Below are 20,138 nucleotides of genomic sequence, written 5' to 3'. Positions count from 1 at the left end.
TTGATATTAGAAACCGTGTCTTAGAACATTAATCATGTGTTAACTTTTACTGACCACAGCCAGTTCCTATACACTAACAATCAACATATTTTAAGTATGCTTGTCATTTTTTGTTTTACAAACTTTTGAGAACCTGGTTGGAAAATAAACTACCTTTACTCAAACACAGCTGGACCTGAAGTATTTTCTATAACTTCAGGGTTAGAGTACAGATGCGTTGCCAAGGTTACAAGGCGCCAGATGTAAACAGACACAGGAAATGCTTGCCGGGAGGTAAATTTGCAAGAAGCATTCTATTTAAAAGAAGGAACTTATAAAAAATTCCATGGTCCAAGAAAGATGAGAAGTCTTTTGAAATCATTCGGAAAGCAATCAAAATTTAATGGAATGCATTGCAAACAAATACACAAATTATCTGGGTAAAACGTTGACAATTATTTAGTCTCTCAAGTAAATACTGTACTTGGTACTACACTGCCAAAAAAAGTAATAGAATGCCAATAAGTAATAAAATAGTGAACCAAATGATAGGTCAGTATTTGCTGGCACTTCCCGAAAGAAATAGTTCACACAGACAAGGGGGAAAAACATACAAAACCCTGTGCTTCTGGCCATCAATACAAACTATCCACATGTGTGGCTGAACATTTAGCCCCAATCAGAGCCACTATCAGAGGCATGCAGGACTAATGAAGCACTAGGAGAAAGTGAGGACTGCAGATGCTGGAGATCAGAGTGTTGAGAGTGTGATGCTGGAAAAGCACAGCAGGTCAGGCAGCATCCGGGGTGCAGGAGAATCAACATTTTGGGCATAAGCCCTTCATCAGGATGCTCCTCGGATGCTGCCTGACCTGCTGTGCTTTTCCAGCACCACACTCTCAACTAATGAAGCAATGTTGGCTGGTGCATGTTAGCGTACCCCTACTCCTTCCCATTCCTGGACAATTTTCCTGGAGATGGGATGGATGGAAGGGTCGATCGTGCGTGGATACCACACGGTAACCCACCTGCACATTGCTGCAATTCAGCTTGATAATGGTCGCTTAAAAGGGGGTGACTGTAATTTTTCAGTTAGCCTTCAGGTTCCTGGAAGTGGCAGTGGACGACTGAAGTTCCTGAAGGTGATTTCTTCACTGCAAAAGGTGTGCAATAATAGTGGCTGGGTAGCAAAGGTCATTCTTTTAATTATATCTTGAAAAAGTAGAAAAGACATTCTCTGTTTCACAGAGTCCTCCCCCTAATTTACTTGCTGTGGTCCCCAGTTCCTGGATATGTTTGACGTCTATTCCATTTAACACGGTAATAGTGCTACACAACATGATGTAAGATGTTATCATAGAGTCACAGAGTTTGGGCTTTTCTTCCTCAACAAGCAGCAGATGCTGGGTCATTGAATATACTCAAGGCTGGATTACATTGATTTTTCATTAACAAGTGTAAGGGGGACAGGCAGGAAAATGGAGCTTAAGGTTGCATCAGATCAACTATGATCTTACTGGTGGTAAGATTGAACTCAATGGTCTCCTCCTGCTCCTGTTCCTCATGCTTTGATCCACACCTAACTGATGATCATTCCTTTATTTTCTTAAATTGATAGAGAATCTGAAAGAGTTAAAAAAGAGAAGCCAACTGTTGACAAGGAAGGCCAGCTGCACTTGATACCGATCAGAAAAAGATTTACACATACACCCAGCAACTATACCAGCTTAAGGATTCTCAACCTTGACTCATGATAAGCTTGTCAACTGTTTAGTCAACAATTGTTAATTATTCAAAAGCACAAATTTCCCTGCAAGCCCTGACAAAACCTTTTGTTTTCTCAGCAAGCTTCCATCCTTGAGGAAACGAAACATTGCTTTAGGAAATGTCAGTTCATAGGCGAACTAATTACTCTCTATTCAAAGGACAGCCAAATGCAATGTTTCTCTTACTAACAGGAAATCAAATGCGAAACAACCCATGTAACGTTATCCAAAAGTATTTCACGTATTTCCAAGATATGTAAGGGGGATTTTACCAGGCTAGAGAGTCAACCACTTGAGACGTCAAACATAAACTGGTGTCCTGAAGGTGAGAGGAGAAGTGGAAGTTGACATTTTGTAGATTGACATTTTGACTCTAGCAGCAAAATGGGCAGAAGTCATTCAGCCATTCGCTAAAGTCAGTGCCCCTGAATTTTCTCTCTATGCTTTTTGGTTTAGGCCCAAATCCAACCAATAAGTCCTCATCAGACATATTTGCATATATCAAAGTGAGGACCAGCTTTTGCCCTGTTACCATGAGTACTGCTGACCGCTTGTCGATTTATCCACTTCCAGATGTTAACTGACTGACATTGCTGTTTCTTGCTTTTTATATCTAAGGGTCAAGAGTAGCAGTGTCAAGGCATATAAATTAACTTCAGAGAGGATTTCTGAGCTGAAGAGCTGGTATTTGGTACAGTGTGACTGCCATGAAAACCAACTGTGAATGAGCCCGGCTAAGTCTATCTGGCTTGGCCTTCATTTGCCTCCAGCCCAACACAACATTATTCTCTCTGAATGTATTCAGGAAAACTAGGGATGGATAATAAATGTAGCCTTGCCAACATCTTAAGGGGACTAAAGTATGTATAGCTGTCATTTTAAAAATTTATTCATTAGATGTTGGCTTCAATGCTATCTTGATGTCAGATGCTCTGTCCCTTGGTCTAGCTACTATAGCTATGCATCATGGAGCCTGCTAACAATGGTGGTAAGACACGTTTTGAAGAGTCCAATTCACTTCCTTCCCAGACTGGTGTTTTGCACCATTCTGTTAGGTTTATAACTCCTTGCCCCTAGGAATTTCTGACTTTATTCAGAGTTCCAAACTAATCCCACAGATTGTACTTCTGCCTTCCCCTTGTGACTTTGTTTTAATCCCTTCCTAGCACATTTCTCCTGCACCTTTTATCAGTTCCAAGGTGAAGGTTTTCTTCTGGAGTGCTGCTTTTTGCCCTGTTGCCTTGAGTACTGCTGACTGCTTGTCAGTTTATCCACTTCCAGATGTTAACTGACTGACTGTCTTCTTAAAGCAATAATGATCTTTACAGTGATAAAGTCACTTCACTTCTGAAACGTTTGGTTCTGGGTTGAATGGATTTGTTTCAACATTGCGGTACACCTGACTGGCATAGCACACAGGAAATTAAACCCAGCTATCCCTGGAGTCATCATAAAAGTTAAAGTTTTAAAAAAATATATTTATTAGCAAATTTTTTTAACTTTACAAACATATAAAATTATTGAAAAAAACAATAACAAATATCAGTGTAATTAAAAAAACCACAAATTACAATACAACTACTATCTACTAACTACTAATCTACCCTATAATACAAAGCAAACCCTAACACTGTGTAAAGCAACACCAAAAAATGAAAGAAAAGCAAACTAAAACAAAAAAAAACATAAAATACAGAACAGCTATGCTAAGCACAAAGCTCCCAAACAAAGGATGGGAGCATTGTATACATACCCATATTAACTCGGGAGACCCCCTCTAGGGCCCAGGGCTTGACAAATCTAATCATCCTGGTTAAACAAACGCCCTAGTTAAGATAACTGACAAATCTATATCCAAATACTCAAGTAAGACTGCCATGTCTTTTAAAAATTGTCTGCTGTGTGATGCACCATGTTTGTAAAAAAATCCAAGGGAATGCGCTCCACAATTAATTTCTGCCATCCCAGCAAGCTCGGCGGGTTCTCAGACACCCAATTCATCAGAATATTCTTCCGTGCACAGTATGCAACAATATTAAATGGTTTCTTCCCATGCCCATCTAAAGCTGGTAAATTCTGTAGAACTAAGAGGAGAGATATCGAGTCTACTTTGACTTCAGTCCTCAATACCCTCCCTATCTCTCCCGCCACAGCTCTCCAATAAACATGGAGCCTGTGGCATGTCTAGAAGCAATGGGTAAGAGAACCCAAACTTATTTTACATTTGGGGCACACTGAAGATGCCCCTTTTTAAAACTTCGCCAGACGGTCTGGTGCCAGATGAGCCCTGTGCAGAACTTTTAACTGCGTAGTGCACGTCCTATTACAGATTGAGATCTTTTGAGTATGCTTCCATATGTTCTCCCATGTTTCAGAAGAGATCTCCACTCCCAGCTCTTGATCCCAGATCTCACATAACCGGTTAATATCCTGCCAGGCCCTGCCACCCAGCAGGCGATAGAGGGCACTAACCAAAAGGGTGCTTGTGGAGCGTAGCAACAACTGCTCTGTATCGGGCTTATAGGGCTTAGTGAGAAGCGTAGTCTTCTTCTGGATGTTTTCCCTAACCTGAAAAAAATGGAAAAGGTCTCTGCTGGGCAACCCGTATTTGCAGCTCAATTGCTCAAAAGACATCATAACCTCCCCCTCAAACAAGTCTCCCAAACCAGAAATTCCTCTCACTGCTCATAGTTTGAACCCTGAGTCCATTATCCCTGGTTGGAACCCTGGTATGCCAACTATAGGTGTAAGTGGCAGAGTCTTGGGCAAACAACCCTCACTCTATGACACATCACCCTCCGTGCCTTGGCTGTACTAATGACAATGGGGTTCTGGCAGTGGTCCATAACTGTCCCCACCTTATCCATGAACAACAGACTAATAAGAGGGCACTTTGCTTGGGAGGGCTCAATATCCAGCCATATTGAGTTTGGATCGTTATCTACCCAATCGCAGACAAAGGACAGCAGGGAACTCAATTGATACCTTTTGATGTCTGGGAAATCAACTCCTCCCCCTCCTTGAGGCAACTGCAATTTAGTAAGTTTGATGAGGGGCCACCCACAATGTCAAAAGAACCAAACCATCCCATAAGTTTCCACAGCATTGACCTGGGAAACATTATAGGGAGCATAGGCATGGGATAAAGCAAACAAGGAAAAACATTCATCTTAATGAGAGATATTCGGCCCAGCCATGAAATTGGAAGAGCCTCCCATCTCTGGAGATCTCGCCTAATATTGTTGAGCAAGTGAGCAAAGTTATTCCAAAATAACAGATCAAACTTGGGGGTAATAAAAATGCCTAGGTACCGGAACCCTGCCCATGACCACTTAAAAGGGAACTTAGAGCCACCTTCAACTTCTGGCACATCCTTAAGGTTCCCCAAAGGCATAGCCTCCGATTTTGCAAAGTTAGTCTTATAGCCTGAAATTGCCCCAAATGAATTGATACATTGTATCAAATGGGGTACGGAGGTTATCGAGTTCGATAAAAACAGAGAGACATCATCCGCGTACAGTGTAATATTGTGTACCCTCGACTCCTCTTCCGGAGTGGTTATGTGGATATTCTGACGAATGGCCTCTGCCAGCGGCTCTATCACCAACGTAAACAACAATGGTGAGAGGGGGCAGCCTTGCTGACTAGCCCTACCAATCGTAAAATTCCCACACTTCATCCCGTTGGTGATGACCGCTGCCAGAGGGTGGCAATATAAAACCTCCGCCCACCTAGCAAAGACTCCACCCACCCAAACTGTTCTAAGACATAAAAAAGATATGTCCATTCCACCCGGTCAAATGCTTTCTCTGCATCTAAGGAAATCACCAATCCCTGAAGCGATTGTTGCTGAAAAACTTGGAATACATTCAGCAATCTTCTAATATTATTAGAGGACCTACGGCCCCTTATAAAGCCTGCCTGGTTCTCTTTAATAATATGGGGCAACACCCTTTCCAATCTCAGCGCCAGGATCTTGGACAGAATCTTGAAATCTGAATTTAATAGAGAGATGGGCCTGTATGAGGCACAATCCTCAGGAACCTTCCTCTTCTTAAGAATTAAGGAAATATTAGCTTCTCTCAAAGATGGTGGTAGCATTCATGCACATAGGAGTGATTGTACAACTCCAACATCAGCCCTGACAGAATCCCTATAAACTCCTTATAAAACTCACCCGGAAGACCATCAGGGCCAGGCACTTTCCCACTCTGAAGTTGCCTAGCTGCTTCCTGTATTTCCTGAACTATCAAGGGGGTATTAAGGAGAGAGGCCTGTTCCAAGGTTACCCCTGGGAGGTCCAGGTTCTTAAAAAAGGTATCCATTTTAGCCCTCCTGTCTTCATAACCTTCAGACCGATACAATTCAGACTAAAAGCTCCGAAAAGCCTCATTAATCCTTTTAGCGTTGTATGTAAGGACCCCGGCACTGTCTCTGATTGCAATAATGGATTGGGGAGCACGCTTTTTCCTAGTCAGGTACGCTAAATACTTCCCTGGCCTATCCCCATATTCGAACAGCCTCTGTCTAGCAAAAGCAAGTTCTTTCTTAGCGTTTTGTGTCAGTATTGAATTCAAGGCAGCCCGAAGGGCCATGAGCCGCTGTAGCTTAGTCACCGAAGGCCGCGCAAAATGTGCTGCATCCACGGCTTTCAACCGCATCTCAAATAGACGCTGCTGTTCCTCCTTCTGTTGTTTCTGGCTAGTCGAATAGGAAATAGCTAATCCCCGAGCAAAGGCCTTGGCAGACTCCCATAGCATGGACGGACCACGAGCCGTGCCTGAGTTGATCATCAAGAATTCCTGAAACTCCTTCAAAACGTATTCCACAAATTTGGAATCCTTAAGGAGACAAGGGTCCAAACGCCAGTGCCACAAACCTAGCCCTTCACTCTTGGCCTTAATCTCCAAATATACTGCCGCGTGATCAGAGATAGTTATATTCCCAATTTTATAACTCATAATCGAATCCAGAAGGGCCGTGGGAACCAGAAAGAGATCAATCCTCATGTGACATTTATGTGGGTTTGAAAAAAAGGTAAAGTCCCTGCCGGTAGGGTGAAAACATCTCCAAATATCCACCAGCCCCAACTCCTCGCATAAGTCAAGAAATAGTTGGGGGCACACAAGGCATCCTGTCCACTGTCGGATCCAAAAGACAATTAAAATCCTCCCCCACTATAATAATGTGCCGTGTTCCAAAAGCACTCAACTTAGAGAAAGCACTAATCAAAAATTTGAGGGGATGCGTCAGAGGACAGTAGACTTTTAAAATGCCATATTCCTCCCCATGTATCAGGGCTTTAAGTGTCATGGACCGTCCCTGCTCATTATTCACCTGTTCTAATAATGTGAACAGAAGATTTTTTTGGATAAGTTCCACCACTCCCCTACTTTTAGTAGTAAAGGATGAAAAGAATACCAGGTCATAAACCCCGTGTTGTAATTTAAGGTGTTCCCCATCATCAAGATGGGTTTCCTGCAACAAAGCAATATCAACCCTTTCCCTCTTAAGGCTAAAAAGCACTTTTTTCTTTATAACAGGCGAATGACTTCCCTTAATGTTCTAGGTGCACCATTTAATAAGACACTTAGCCATATCCCCTTTCAGACACTCTTGAACCCCTCGGAGGGAGAACCCTGCATACAAAGCGTTGAGCATAAGTAAATAAAGACTCATAGAATCAAAAAATTATGTATACAAAAACTACTCTATCATAACTATAAACAACTATTGCTACCAAAAAAACTACAAAGAAAACCAACTATAGAACCTTGAATGGGAGACTCTTCCCCCTGCCCATAGGGGGCACTCACCCTACCCATCCCCTCCTTCACAGCTCCTTCAAACTCAGACTGTGCCCCAGGCTTAGACCAGAGAAAAAAACAAGGAGATGATCCTTAAATCAACAGAAAAAAAGACAAAGTCAGGATGAGCACTCATCCCTGGCTTCATGTCACCCTACTTGTGACTAAAAGAGATGCAGAACAAAATTTCCCATCAGAAAATCCAGTTATTAAAAAAAGTAGGAACAACTTATTCCAAAGTTATTCCACGAGTAGTGCCTCCCACCCTTCCACCTCCTCTAACCTAATAATAAGACCAATTGTGACTAGCGGGTAAGTGCTGCATTTTCCTTGTTTGTTTCTTTAGATTTAGTTGGTTTTGTTGTTTTTTTTAAGGAAAGCTTACTTTTAGAGGGATGGCAGTGCAGAGAGGGCAATGTTCCTCTTGCAACATGTATGAGGTGAGGGAAGCCATTAGCGTCCCTGCTGAGTACACTTGCAAGAAGTGCACCCATCTCCAGCTCCTCCAAACCCGTGTTAGGGAACTGGAGCTGGAGTTGGATGAACTGCGGATCATTCGGGAGGCAGAGGAGGTCATAGATCGGAGCTTTAGGCAAGTAGTTACTCCGAAAGTTCAAGATAGATGGGTGACAGTGAGGGGGAGTGGGAGGAGGAAGCCAGTGCAGGGACCCCCTGCGGTCATTCCCCTCAAGAACAAGTATACCGTTTTGGATACTTGTGGGGGGGATGACTTACCAGGGGCAAGCAACGAGGTTCAGGCCTCTGGCACGGAGCCTGGCCCCGTTGCTCAGAAGGGTAGGGTGGAGAAAGGTAGAGCAATAGTTCTTGGGGACTCGATAGTGAGGGGTACAGACAGACGGTTTTGTGGGGGCGACAGGGACTCACGTTTGGTATGTTGCCTCCCAGGTGCAAGGGTACGTGATGTCGCTGATCGTGTTTTCCGGGTCCTTAAGGGGGAGGGGGAGCAGCCCCAGATCGTGGTCCACGTTGGCACCAACGATATAGGTAGGAAGAAGGGTGAGGATGTCAGACAGGCTTTCAGGGAGCTAGGTTGGAAGCTCAGAGTTAGAACAAACAGAGTTGTAGTCTCTGGTTTGTTACCCGTGCCACGTGATAGAGAGTCGAGGAATAGGGAGAGAGAGCAGTTAAATGCGTGGCTACAGGGATGGTGCAGGAGGGAGGGATTCCGGTTTCTGGACAACTGGGGTCCTTTCTGGGGAAGGTGGGACCTCTATAAAAAGGATGGGCTACACCTGAACCTGAGGGGCACCAGTATCCTTGGGGGGAGGTTTGCTAGTGCTCTTTGGGAGGGTTTAAACTAACTCCGTGGGGGCATGGGAACCAGGACTGTAGCTTTAGGGTACAGGACCTTGAGTGTAGGGAGGTTAGGAATAATGCAGTGATCTCTAAGGAGGGTGCCTGTAACCAGAAGGGTGGATTGAAGTGTGTATACTTCAATGCCAGAAGTATAAGGAATAAGGTAGGTGAACTTGCAGCGTGGGTTGGTACCTGGGACTTCGATGTTGTGGCCATTACAGAGACGTGGGTAGAACAGGGACAAGAATGGCTGTTGCACGTTCCAGGGTTCAAATGTTTTAGTAGGATCAGACATGGGGGTAAAAAAGGGGGAGGCGTGGCATTACTTGTCAAAGATAGTATCACAGCAGTGGAATGGACGATGGAAGAGGACTTGCCATCTGAGGTAGTTTGGGCTGAGGTTAGAAATAGGAAAGGAGAGGTCACCCTGTTAGGTGTTTTCTACAGGCCTCCTAATAGTCCTAGAGAAGTAGAGGATAATATTGCAAGGATGATTCAGGAAAAGAGTGAAGGTAGCAGGGTGGTTGTTATGGGGGACTTTAACTTCCCAGATATTGACTGGGAGAGCTATAGCTCGAGTTCATTAGATGGGTCGGTGTTTGTACAATGTGTGCAGGAGGGTTTCCTGACACAATATGTCGACAGGCCAACAAGAGGGGAGGCTATATTGGATTTGGTTCTAGGTAATGAACCAGGCCAGGTGTTAGACTTGGAGGTAGGTGAGCACTTCGGGGACAGTGACCACAACTCGGTGACTTTTACTTTAGTGATGGAGAGGGATAATCGTGTGCCGCAGGGCAAGAGTTATAGCTGGGGGCAGGGAAATTATGATGCAGTGAGGCATGACTTAGGATGTGTGGATTGGAAAAACAGGCTTCAAGAGAAGAACACTAATGAGATGTGGGGATTGTTCAAGGAGCAGCTACTGCGTGTCCTCGATAGGTATGTACCAGTCAGGCATGGTGTAAAGGGCCTTGTGAGGCAGCCGTGGTTTAGTAAGGAATTGGAGTCCCTTGTGAAAGGGAAGAAGGCGGCATATGTAAAGATGAGGCATGAAGGTTCAGTAGGGGCGATTGAGAGTTATAAGGTAGCCAGGAAGGAGCTAAAGAGGGAGCTAAGAGAAGCGAGAAGGGGACATGAAAAGTCTTTAGCTGGTAGGATTAGGGAAAACCCAAAGGCTTTCTATAGGTATGTCAAGAATAAAAGGATGACTAGGGTAGGTATCGGTCCAGTCAAGGATAGTAGTGGGAAGTTGTGTGTGGAGGCGGAGGAGATTGGAGAGACATTAAATCAGTACTTTTCATCAGTATTCACTCAGGAACAGGACACTGTTGCTGATGTGAATATGGAAGCACAAATAATTAGAATGGATGCCCTGGAAATATGCAGGGAAGAGGTTTTGGGAATATTGGAAAGGATGAATATAGATAAGTCTCCTGGGCCTGATGGCATTTACCCCGGGATCCTATGGGAAACTCGGGAGGAGATAGCAGAGCCATTGGCCTGGATTTTTATGTCGTCATTGTCAACGGGAATAGTACCAGAGGACTGGAGGATAGCGAATGTGGTCCCATTGTTCAAGAAAGGGAGTAGGGATAGCCCTAGTAACTATAGGCCAGTGAGTCTGACTTCAGTGGTGGGCAAAGTCTTAGAGAGAATGGTAAGGGATAAGATTTATGAACATCTGGGTAGGAATAACGTGATCAGGGATAGCCAGCATGGTTTTGTGAAGGGCAGGTCGTGCCTCACAAACCTTATTGAGTTCTTTGAGAAGGTGACTAAGGAAGTGGACGAGGGTAAAGCAGTAGATGTTGTGTATATGGATTTTAGTAAGGCGTTCGATAAGGTTCCCCATGGTAGGCTAATGCTAAAACTACGGAGGTATGGCATTGAGGATACATTAGAGGTTTGGATTAGGAATTGGCTGGCTGGAAGGAGACAGAGGGTAGTAGTTGATGGATTATGTTCATCTTGGAGCGCAGTTACTAGCGGTGTACCACAAGGATCTGTTTTGGGACCATTGCTTTTCGTTATTTTTATAAATGATCTAGAGGAAGGACTTGAAAGCTGGGTAAGCAAGTTTGCGGATGACACAAAAGTCGGTGGAGTTGTGGATAGTGAGGAAGGAAGTGGTAGGTTACAGCGGGATATAGATAAGTTGCAGAGCTGGGCGGAAATGTGGCAAATGGAATTCAATGTAGCTAAGTGCGAAGTCGTTCACTTTGGTAGGAATAACAAGATGATGGATTACTGGGCTAATGGTAGGCTACTTGGTAGTGTGGATGAGCAGAGGGATCTTGGTGTCCATGTACACAGATCTCTGAAAGTTGCCACCCAGGTAAATAGTGCTGTGAGGAAGGCATATGGTGTACTGGGCTTTATTGGCAGAGGAATTGAGTTCCGGAGTCCTGAGGTCATGTTGCAGTTGTATAAGACTCTGGTGAGGCCTCATCTGGAGTATTGTGTGCAGTTTTGGTCGCCATACTATAGGAAGGATGTGGAAGCTTTAGAACGAGTGCAGAGGAGGTTTACCAGGATGTTGCCTGGAATGGTAGGAAAATCTTATGAGGAAAGACTGAGGCACTTGGGGCTGTTCTCATTGGAGAAGAGAAGGTTTAGGGGAGATCTGATAGAAGTGTATAAGATGATTAGGGGTTTAGATAGGGTAGATACTAAGAACCTTTTACCGCTAATGGAGTCAGGTGTTACTAGGGGACATAGCTTTAAATTAAGGGGTGGTAGGTATAGGACAGGTGTTAGGGGTAGATTCTTCACACAGCGGGTTGTGAGTTCATGGAATGTCCTGCCCGTATCAGTGGTGAACTCTCCTTCTTTATGGTCATTTAAGCGGGCATTGGATAGGCATTTGGAAGTTATTGGGCTAGTATAGGTTAGGTAGGATTCGGTCGGCGCAACATCGAGGGCCGAAGGGCCTGTACTGCGCTGTATCCTTCTATGTTCTATGTTCTATGTTCTATTCCACCTTTCCAAAAAGGAAATTATTAGGGAGAAAGAAAGGAATAAAAAAAAGGAAAACAAAAAAACAGGAAAAGATAGAAAAGAGAACAAACATTAACCATATTCTTCAGCCAATCTGTCTACTTTAAAATGTCCACAAAGTTTTTAGCCTTATCCGCCGAGTCAAACGTATAAACTGAGTCCTCGTGGCTGAAACGAAGTACTGTGGGGTATCTCATGGAGTACTGGTTCATCAGCCTCTTTTTAACTTCATCGAAGGACTTCCTCTTTCGAATTACAACTGCAGAGAAATCCTGGAAAAACATGATTTTTGATCCCTTGTGCAGCAGTGCCTGTGGATCTTTTCCCAGGGATCTGGAAGCTTCTATGACTTTTTGCTTGTCCTTATATGAGTGGAAGTGCACTAGGATCGAGCGGGGGTGCTGCACTGGGCCTGACCTGTGCACTGTAAACCAATACGCCCTTTCATTCTGCAACCTGCTGGACTGGATGTGAAGGCCCAAAAACTTCTATAGCCAGCTTTTAAAGAAGCTGACTGTCTGCTCACCTTCCTCACCTTCAGGGAGCCCGACAATTCGGGGTCAACGTTATGGTTTCTCAAGGCCCGCACCTCTTGCTCCAGCACCTGGATCGAACTGGACGAGGACTCCATCGCAGCTTCCGAGGCCTTAGTTTGACCCTCTGCCTCCTCCAGCCTCTCCCCAAGACCCTGGATCTCCTGCTCATGCTTCTGCAGCATGGATGTGATAGGTTAGACCTGGGCACGAATCTCCCCATGGATTTCCTCAATTGCAGCAAGTCATCCTGATTCATAGTTTCAACAGGTTGACACCTCATTTTTATGTGTGTCTGGTGTAACCTCTAGCCTGCCTCTTGCACTCGTGAGCCAGAATTGATACCTTGGTTTATTGGTAATGGTAAATTGGAGGATATGATGGGCAATGAGGTCACAGGTATGCTGAATACAATTCTGTTGTTGTAGATGGTCCATAACACTTGAAGGATGGCCAGTTTTGAATTGCAAGATCCATTCAAAATCTTTTTCATTTAATACAGTGGTAGTGGCACCACACAAGTGAAAGAATTCTTATCATGAAAGATGGGCATTGGCTCCGCAAAGATCTTGTGGTGTTCACTCCTACCAACACTGTCATGGACAAATGCAACTGTGACAGGTTGATTGGTGAGGATGACATCTACTAAGTATTCTTTCCTGTATGTTTCCTCGCCATCTGCCACACATCAGTTTATCAACAATGTGATCTAGGTCTTGCCTAGTATTGATGCCACTGAACCACTTTTGGCAATGGATATTGACAAGCACTACATCCTGTACCCTTGCTATCTCCTTCACTCGGCATACAGTATGGAGGAGTATTGGAGAAGTGGCATGTGATAGTCAGGGCTAATCAACTCCACCTTCTGGATCATATTTAAACTCTGCTGTCTTGCTATATCCAAATAAGAAGAATGCTGGCAGAGGAGGCACTTGCTAAAAATGTGTTGCTGGAAAAGCACAGCAGGTCAGGCAGCATCCAAGGAGCAGGAGAGTCGACGTTTCGGGCATGAGCCCTTCTTCCTGAAGAAGGGCTCATGCCCGAAATGTCAACTCTCCTGCTCCTTGGATGCTGCCTGACCTGCTGCGCTTTTCCAGCAACACATTTTTCACCTCTGATCTCCAGCATCTGCAGTCCTCATTTTCTCCCATATGGGCACTTGGCCCATATCCTTCCATTTCCTGCCCAACTTTGATTTGATGCCAGGGGGTCTGTCCTGCCAGTAGGAGGGATATACCTGCAAATGCTATTGGTGAGGACAGGGGTATTGTAAGATATAATTTGGTGAGTGTGACTACATCAGATTGTTGCTTGATGAGTGTGCGGGACAGCTGTCCCAATTTTGGCACAGGTCCCAGAGGTTAGTAAGGACAACTTTGTGGGGATGAAAAGGTAAGTTTGCTATTGCTGTTTCCAGTACCTAAATTGATGCTAGGTGATCCATTCTATTGAATTCTTTTTAGACTTACTAGTAGGTTGCTACAACTGAGTGGTTTGGTTGGCAATTTCACTTGTGAATGGAAAAAACACACTACTCTGATTTTGGGTTGGGGTGGATATGCCCGAATCTCCAGTTGCAAATTTCACCTTGATTTCTTGAGCACTGAAACTGCAGGAGTAGGTTCATAAAAATGAAAATTTATTATTCTAATGAGCAGTCAGATTAAAAAGAAAGATATACTTTAAATGTAACACCTTTCAAGAGTTCAAATCGACTCAAACACTTTAGTCACTCTCGAAAGTTGTAATGTAGGAAACTTAGCAGTTAATTTACAAGTAACAAACTACCAATGGTGAGGTAATGACCAGATTATTTGTTTAAATTATGTTAGTAGGAGGATAAATATTGAGAGACACAGCAGGGAATCTTCCTGGTTCTTCAGAATAATGCTTTGGGATTTTTATGTTTACTACAGAAAAGCTTTTCTAACATTGTGGCACTGTACTAGAGTCTCAGCTTAGGTTTTGTGTTCAGCTCACTGGGAAGAAACCTAAACCCACAAAATTCCCAACTGACAAGAGGGAGGAGTGTGTGTTACAATTTTGTTCAGGGAATCAATTACAGCAGTAAGGAGGGATAACATTTGAGAAGGCTCCTCAAATGAAGCTGCATGGATAAAACTTTAAAAACCAAAAAGGAACAATCATGTTGCAAGGAGTGTCCTATAGCTCCCCCCCCCCCCAATAATCCAAGAGAAATAGAAAGTAGATATGTATTTAAATTTCAGAGAAATGTAAAAGTAATAGGATAGTGATAATAGGGGATTTAATCAAAGTCCTGAAATGGCTGAGCATCAGACATGACTTGGCTAGATTGGAACCCAACATATTATGTAAATTTGTGTCAGAGTGGTGGGATGCATTCAAAAAGGAAATAGGGAGAGTACAGGGCCAACATGTTCCAATAAAGACAAAGGTCAACAAATTCTGTAAACTTTGGGTATCACGGGATGTACAGGATTGGATAATGAGGAAATAAAGGGAGACTTATGGGGCTGAAAACAGCAGAAGCCATGTAGGAGTACAGAATATGTGAGGGGAAACTTATAAAGGAAATCAGAAGTGCAAAAAGGGGCATGAAAAAGTAATGGCACGTAAAATAAAGTTATTCAATAACTATATTAAGGATAAAAGGATAACCAGGCAAAGAGTAAGGCTCATTAAGGACCATGGTGGTAATTTGTGTGTTGAGTCAGGGGACATGACTAAATGAATACTGTGGTATCGCTGATTGCTAGTGAGAGGGTTGATGTGGGTATAGAAATCAGAGGGAAAGATTGTGATATACTTAAAGAAGTGAGCATAGGCAGAGAGGAAGTTCTGAGTGGTTTGGGAAGGTTAAACGTAGACAAATCTCCAGTGCCAGATGAAATGTATCCCAGGCTGTTGAGTGAAACAATGGAGGAAATAGCAGGGGTGATGGCAATAATTTTCAATTCCTCCCTGGCCAAAGAAGTAGTGCAGACGACTGGAGCACAGCCAACATGGTACCGCTATTCATGGAGGAAGTTAAGTGATAAACTAGGAAACTATAGGCCAATCAGTCTCACCTCAATGGTTGGGAAACAATTGGAAGCAATTCTGAGGGACAGAATTCAATTTTTCAAAGACGTAATCTCGTATCTACATAGGGGCAATGTATTCAACACAGTCTAATTTGACTTTAGCAAAGCCCTTGATAAAGTTATGCTTGGGAAATTGATAGCAAAGATAATAACAGCTCATGGGAACCAAGAAAATTTGGCAAATTGGATAAAGAATTGACTGAGTGGCAGGAAGCAGAGGTTGATGATCAAGGGATGTGTATGTGGCTGGACATCAGTGAAGTTCTGTTGGGGTTGTGTTCTTTATCTCTCTTCTTTCTCTTTGCATCCTTCCTTTAAAAAAAAATGGAAAATACCTAATTTCACCCAAACTATCTCCTCTTTAAATAAAGACAGTCCAATGTTCTATCGTGGTTTGGCCTACTAAGTGTTGATTCCAGTTTATCCACGACAGATCCATTCTGATGCCACTGAAACTGGATTTCCTTAAATGACTCACATTTGTTTATTTTTTTGCTATAGATGATCTAAACCATAGAGAGTCATAGAGATGTACAGCACAGAAACAGACCCTTTGGTCCAACTTGTCCATGCTGTCCAGATATCCCAACCTAATCTAGTCCCATTTGCCAGCACTTGGCCCCTATTCATGTACCCACCCAGATGCCTTTTAAATTGTACCAGCATCTGCTACTTCCTCTGGCAGCTCATTCCATACATGCACCACACTCTGCGTGAAAAAGTTGTCCTGAGGCCCATTTTATATCTTTCCCCTCTCAACCTAAATCTATGGTAAATGGGATTAGAGTAGTTTGGTGTTTGTTGATTGGTATGGACTGCAGGGGTGGGCTGCAGGGCCTGTTTCTGTGCTGTATGAGTTTATGACTGTGTAAGTATACTTGCTATGCCAAGGGATACAAGGCTATGGGCCAAGTGCTGGAAAATGTGATAAGAATAGGTGTTTCTGACTGATATATACTCTATGGGCTGAAAAGCCTTTTTTCTGTGCTGTAGACCTCTATGACAACCACATCTCCCTGGGAATAAGTGAAGGTAAATAACATTCTGAATTAAAAAAAAGACAATTATTTTGTTTCCCAGGCCTGTTGAATTAACAAACATATTTGATGTACGATATGACTGGAAGATAATGATGCCACAGTCATTGTAGGGAACAGTTGATAGAATCCTGCTATTGGCACCATTCCCTAATCTCTATGTAAAGTATTTCCCTTTATTTCCACGTGCTTTGTTTTCTTTTAGCCAACAAACTTCAGTATAGTTTCTGAATGTTACTCCGCCACACGGATGGTCATAGTACATGACGCTTATTCCCAATTATGATTGCCAGTCCTTTCTCTTTGCTCTTCCTGGTTATTAATTTTTTCTCAGTCTCATCTGTCTTACAACATTGCATCCTCCTGCAATATAACAACATCCTGTTGTCTTGAATGTATGGTCCAAGAGGCTTCATAAACAAGCAAACAAAATTAGGCACCAAGCCATGCAAGGAAATATTAGAACAGTTGGCCAAAAGCTTGATCAAAGGCAATGGTTTTAAGGAGAGTTTTTAAAGGAGGATACAGAAGTTGAGGGAGATAATTTCAGAGCTAACAGCTGGGCCACCAGCAATCCAGCAAACAAAATCAAGACATGTTGAAGAGCTGTACAGCAGGAGGTGGTTACTGAGATAGGAATTATGAGATCATGGGGGAACTTGAAAACAAGGGTGAGAAATTTAAATTCAAGGCATTTCAGGCCTAAGGTGGGTCTTGTCTGAGATTTGAATTGACTTTGTTTCTGACTTCCTAAGGCTGACAGACTAACTTTTCTTTCATTCAAATTTTATGGGCATTTCTGGCTAGGCCAGCATTTAGTGTCTTTTGCTGATTGCCTTAAGCAGGTGGTAGTAACCGGTTTTCTGATTCATTCCAGTCCTATAGTTAGGTACAGATTGGCACTTGGAAGCAGGTTTGGATGGATATGATCAGTAAGTAATTTTCATTCCATCCCAATTGCCTGAAATAGGGTAATCTGACAACCCAACTGGCAGACTGGCGCTGAAGCTCTGTCAGGATCCTACATGCCATCGACCATTCAGGTAATGAAAGAAATCACAAGAATACTCCATGCCTGCTTTGCCTCACAATGAAGTGTTCCCAAGAGATGTAACAAAGTTGGACTGAAAGTTAACAGGGCTTCAGGATTTCCTGTAACAGATTTAGAATCAGACGACAGAACATGAAGAATCTGAAATTAGTAGCTTCTCGCAGCCAGTCAGGGTGCACAGAATAATGTCAAAGAAGGCCTCCTCCAGTACCTGCAACACACTTAGCTTACACTTGTCCACTTTTGTTTAGAATGCACCATTTCTGCTATGCATTGCTCACACAAATACATTGGCCTAAAATGAGTAAATTCAGCCACGTAAAGTAGGCAACAATTAAGTTCAAGCAAATTAATGCAATCAATCTGACTGAAACAAAGTCCAATTTATGGATGGCTTACTAACTGATATAGCTGAGTAAATAGTGCACAAGGTAATCAGCAAACAATCTAAGACATGCTACCAGATGATGGATTCACGATCATCAGGGTTGGGACAAAAACTTCAGAAAAAAATAAATTGAACCAGGAGGCTCTTAAAATAAAAACCAGAGAGATAATTCTTTAGCTGACATTCTTAAAGTGGATCCATTCACATTGTAAGTTTCATAGTCAAATAGTTTAATGTGAAACAGACCTAAAAGTGATGGATTTAATACTTGTATCCTCTGCAAGTTTTGAATCTAATTGCAGACGACATTTAAACTCATACTTGCATTTATACGGTCCACAGCGTCTATCTTTGTGACTCATTCCAACATAACATAGTGGGCGGCACGGTGGCACAGTGGTTAGCACTGCTGCCTCACAACGCCTGAGACCCGGGTTCAGTTCCCGACTCAGGCGACTGACTGTGTGGAGTTTGCACGTTCTCCCCGTGTCTGCGTGGGTTTCCTCCGGGTGCTCCGGTTTCCTCCCACAGTCCAAAGATGTGCAGGTCAGGTGAATTGGCCATGCTAAATTGTCCGTAGTGTTAGGTAAGGGGTGAATGTAGGGGTATGGGTGGGTTGCGCTTCGGCGGGTCGGTGTGGACTTGTTGGGCCAAAGGGCCTGTTTCCACACTCTAAGTAATCTAATCTAATTTAAGAACAAACCTCCATGATCACTGCATTCCAGATTTTGCATATCCTGGACTCCCTTCACCCTGCCACTGGCTTTCAGCTACCTAGATTCTAAACTTTGGAAATGCCTTCCTACATCTTGCTGCAAGTCTCTCCTCTTTTAAAATCTTTCTCACAACACCCCTATCGGGAAAAGCAGAAAGGCACACTCCATGAACTATGTCCACTGATATAGGGATTGAACTCATGCTGTTGACATTATTCTTCACAAAATCACATCCAACTAAATGACACAATAATCATTTGTAGGCCATTTATGTCTTTCTACACCTTTGGTTATGCACCAAAATATTGCAGCAAAGAGATGGAATGGTGAAATATTAGCTCATGGAAGCTCATTCTTGCAATATACCTATTGTCATTGTATTATGTGTGTTGGTTTTATTTAGAAAGTAGTATTTCTGTCTATGAATTTGGTTATGTTCAAACCCCCTTCATCAGATTTGAGCAAGTAATCTAGGCTACCAATCCAGTCCATTATGGAGGGAATGCTACATTGTCCTTAGGTGATGTCTTTCACATAAGACATTAAACCAAGACCCTGCCTGCCATCTTGGGCGAAACTATCTTAAAGAAAACCAGGAGAACTTTTCCTGGCCTGGTGACCGATAAGTATCTCTCATGAGTTATCTGACTGAACTCAACTTTAGCAGAACTAACTTGCATGTCGAGATGGTGGTGGACTGGTAAGTTCACTGGACCACTAACCCAGAGTCCCCAGCTTATATCTTGGCACTATGGCAGTTAATGGCATTTAAATTCAACTGATTGATTTTTAAAATTTGGAACGGAAAGCTAATAGAGTCATAGAGATGAATCAGACCCTCCGGTCCAACCCGTCCATGCCGACCAGATATCCCAACCTAATCTAGTTCCACCCCCCAGCACCCGCACATATCCCTCCAGAGCCTTTCTATTCATATACCCATCCAAATGCCTCTTAAATGTTGCAATTGTACCAGCCTCCACTACTTCCTCTGGCAGCTCATTTCATACATGTACCATCCTCTGGGTGAAAAAGTTGTCCCGTAGGTCTCCTTTATATCTTTCCCCTTTCACCCTAAACCTATGCCCTCTAGTTCTGGACTCCCCGACCCAGGGAAAAGACTTTGCCTATTTACCCTATCCATGCCCCTCAAAATTTTGTAAACCTCTATAAGGTCACCCCTCAGCCTCCGACGCTCCAGGGAAAACAGCCCCAGCCTGTTCAGCCTCTCCCTATAGCTCAAATCCTCCAACCCTGGCAACATCCTTGTCAATCTTTTCTGAACCCTTTCAAGCTTCACAACATCTTTCCGCTAGGAAGGAGACCAGAATTGCACGCAATATTCCAACAGTAGCCTAACCAATGTCCTATACAGCCGCAACATGACCTCCCAACTTGAATCAATTATCTTAATACAGTGGAAGCAACGACAGCAAACTCAGCTACATTGACCTTACAAGCATTTTGTGCAAAACT

General features: G+C 43.3%; 1 protein-coding gene across 5 annotated transcripts in view; it reads right to left on the bottom strand.

Annotated features, from left to right (window-relative positions):
- LOC132819860 (pleckstrin homology domain-containing family G member 1) overlaps positions 1-20,138 on the bottom strand; it is a 219,202-nt gene that overhangs the window by 183,350 nt on the left and 15,714 nt on the right. The window contains exon 1 of one of the 5 annotated variants that reach the window (XM_060831760.1): positions 12,405-12,446. The exons of the other annotated variants lie outside the window; for them this stretch is intronic. The gene's annotated coding sequence lies outside the window, so the exon portion shown is untranslated. Of the gene's footprint in view, positions 1-12,404; positions 12,447-20,138 lie in introns of those variants that run through there. 5 annotated transcript variants of the gene reach the window in all.

This window comes from Hemiscyllium ocellatum, chromosome 10 (genome assembly GCF_020745735.1).
Source record: "Hemiscyllium ocellatum isolate sHemOce1 chromosome 10, sHemOce1.pat.X.cur, whole genome shotgun sequence".
In the NCBI taxonomy this organism is placed as follows: Eukaryota; Metazoa; Chordata; class Chondrichthyes; order Orectolobiformes; family Hemiscylliidae; genus Hemiscyllium; species Hemiscyllium ocellatum.
This window is presented reverse-complemented; position numbering and strand designations above follow the sequence as displayed.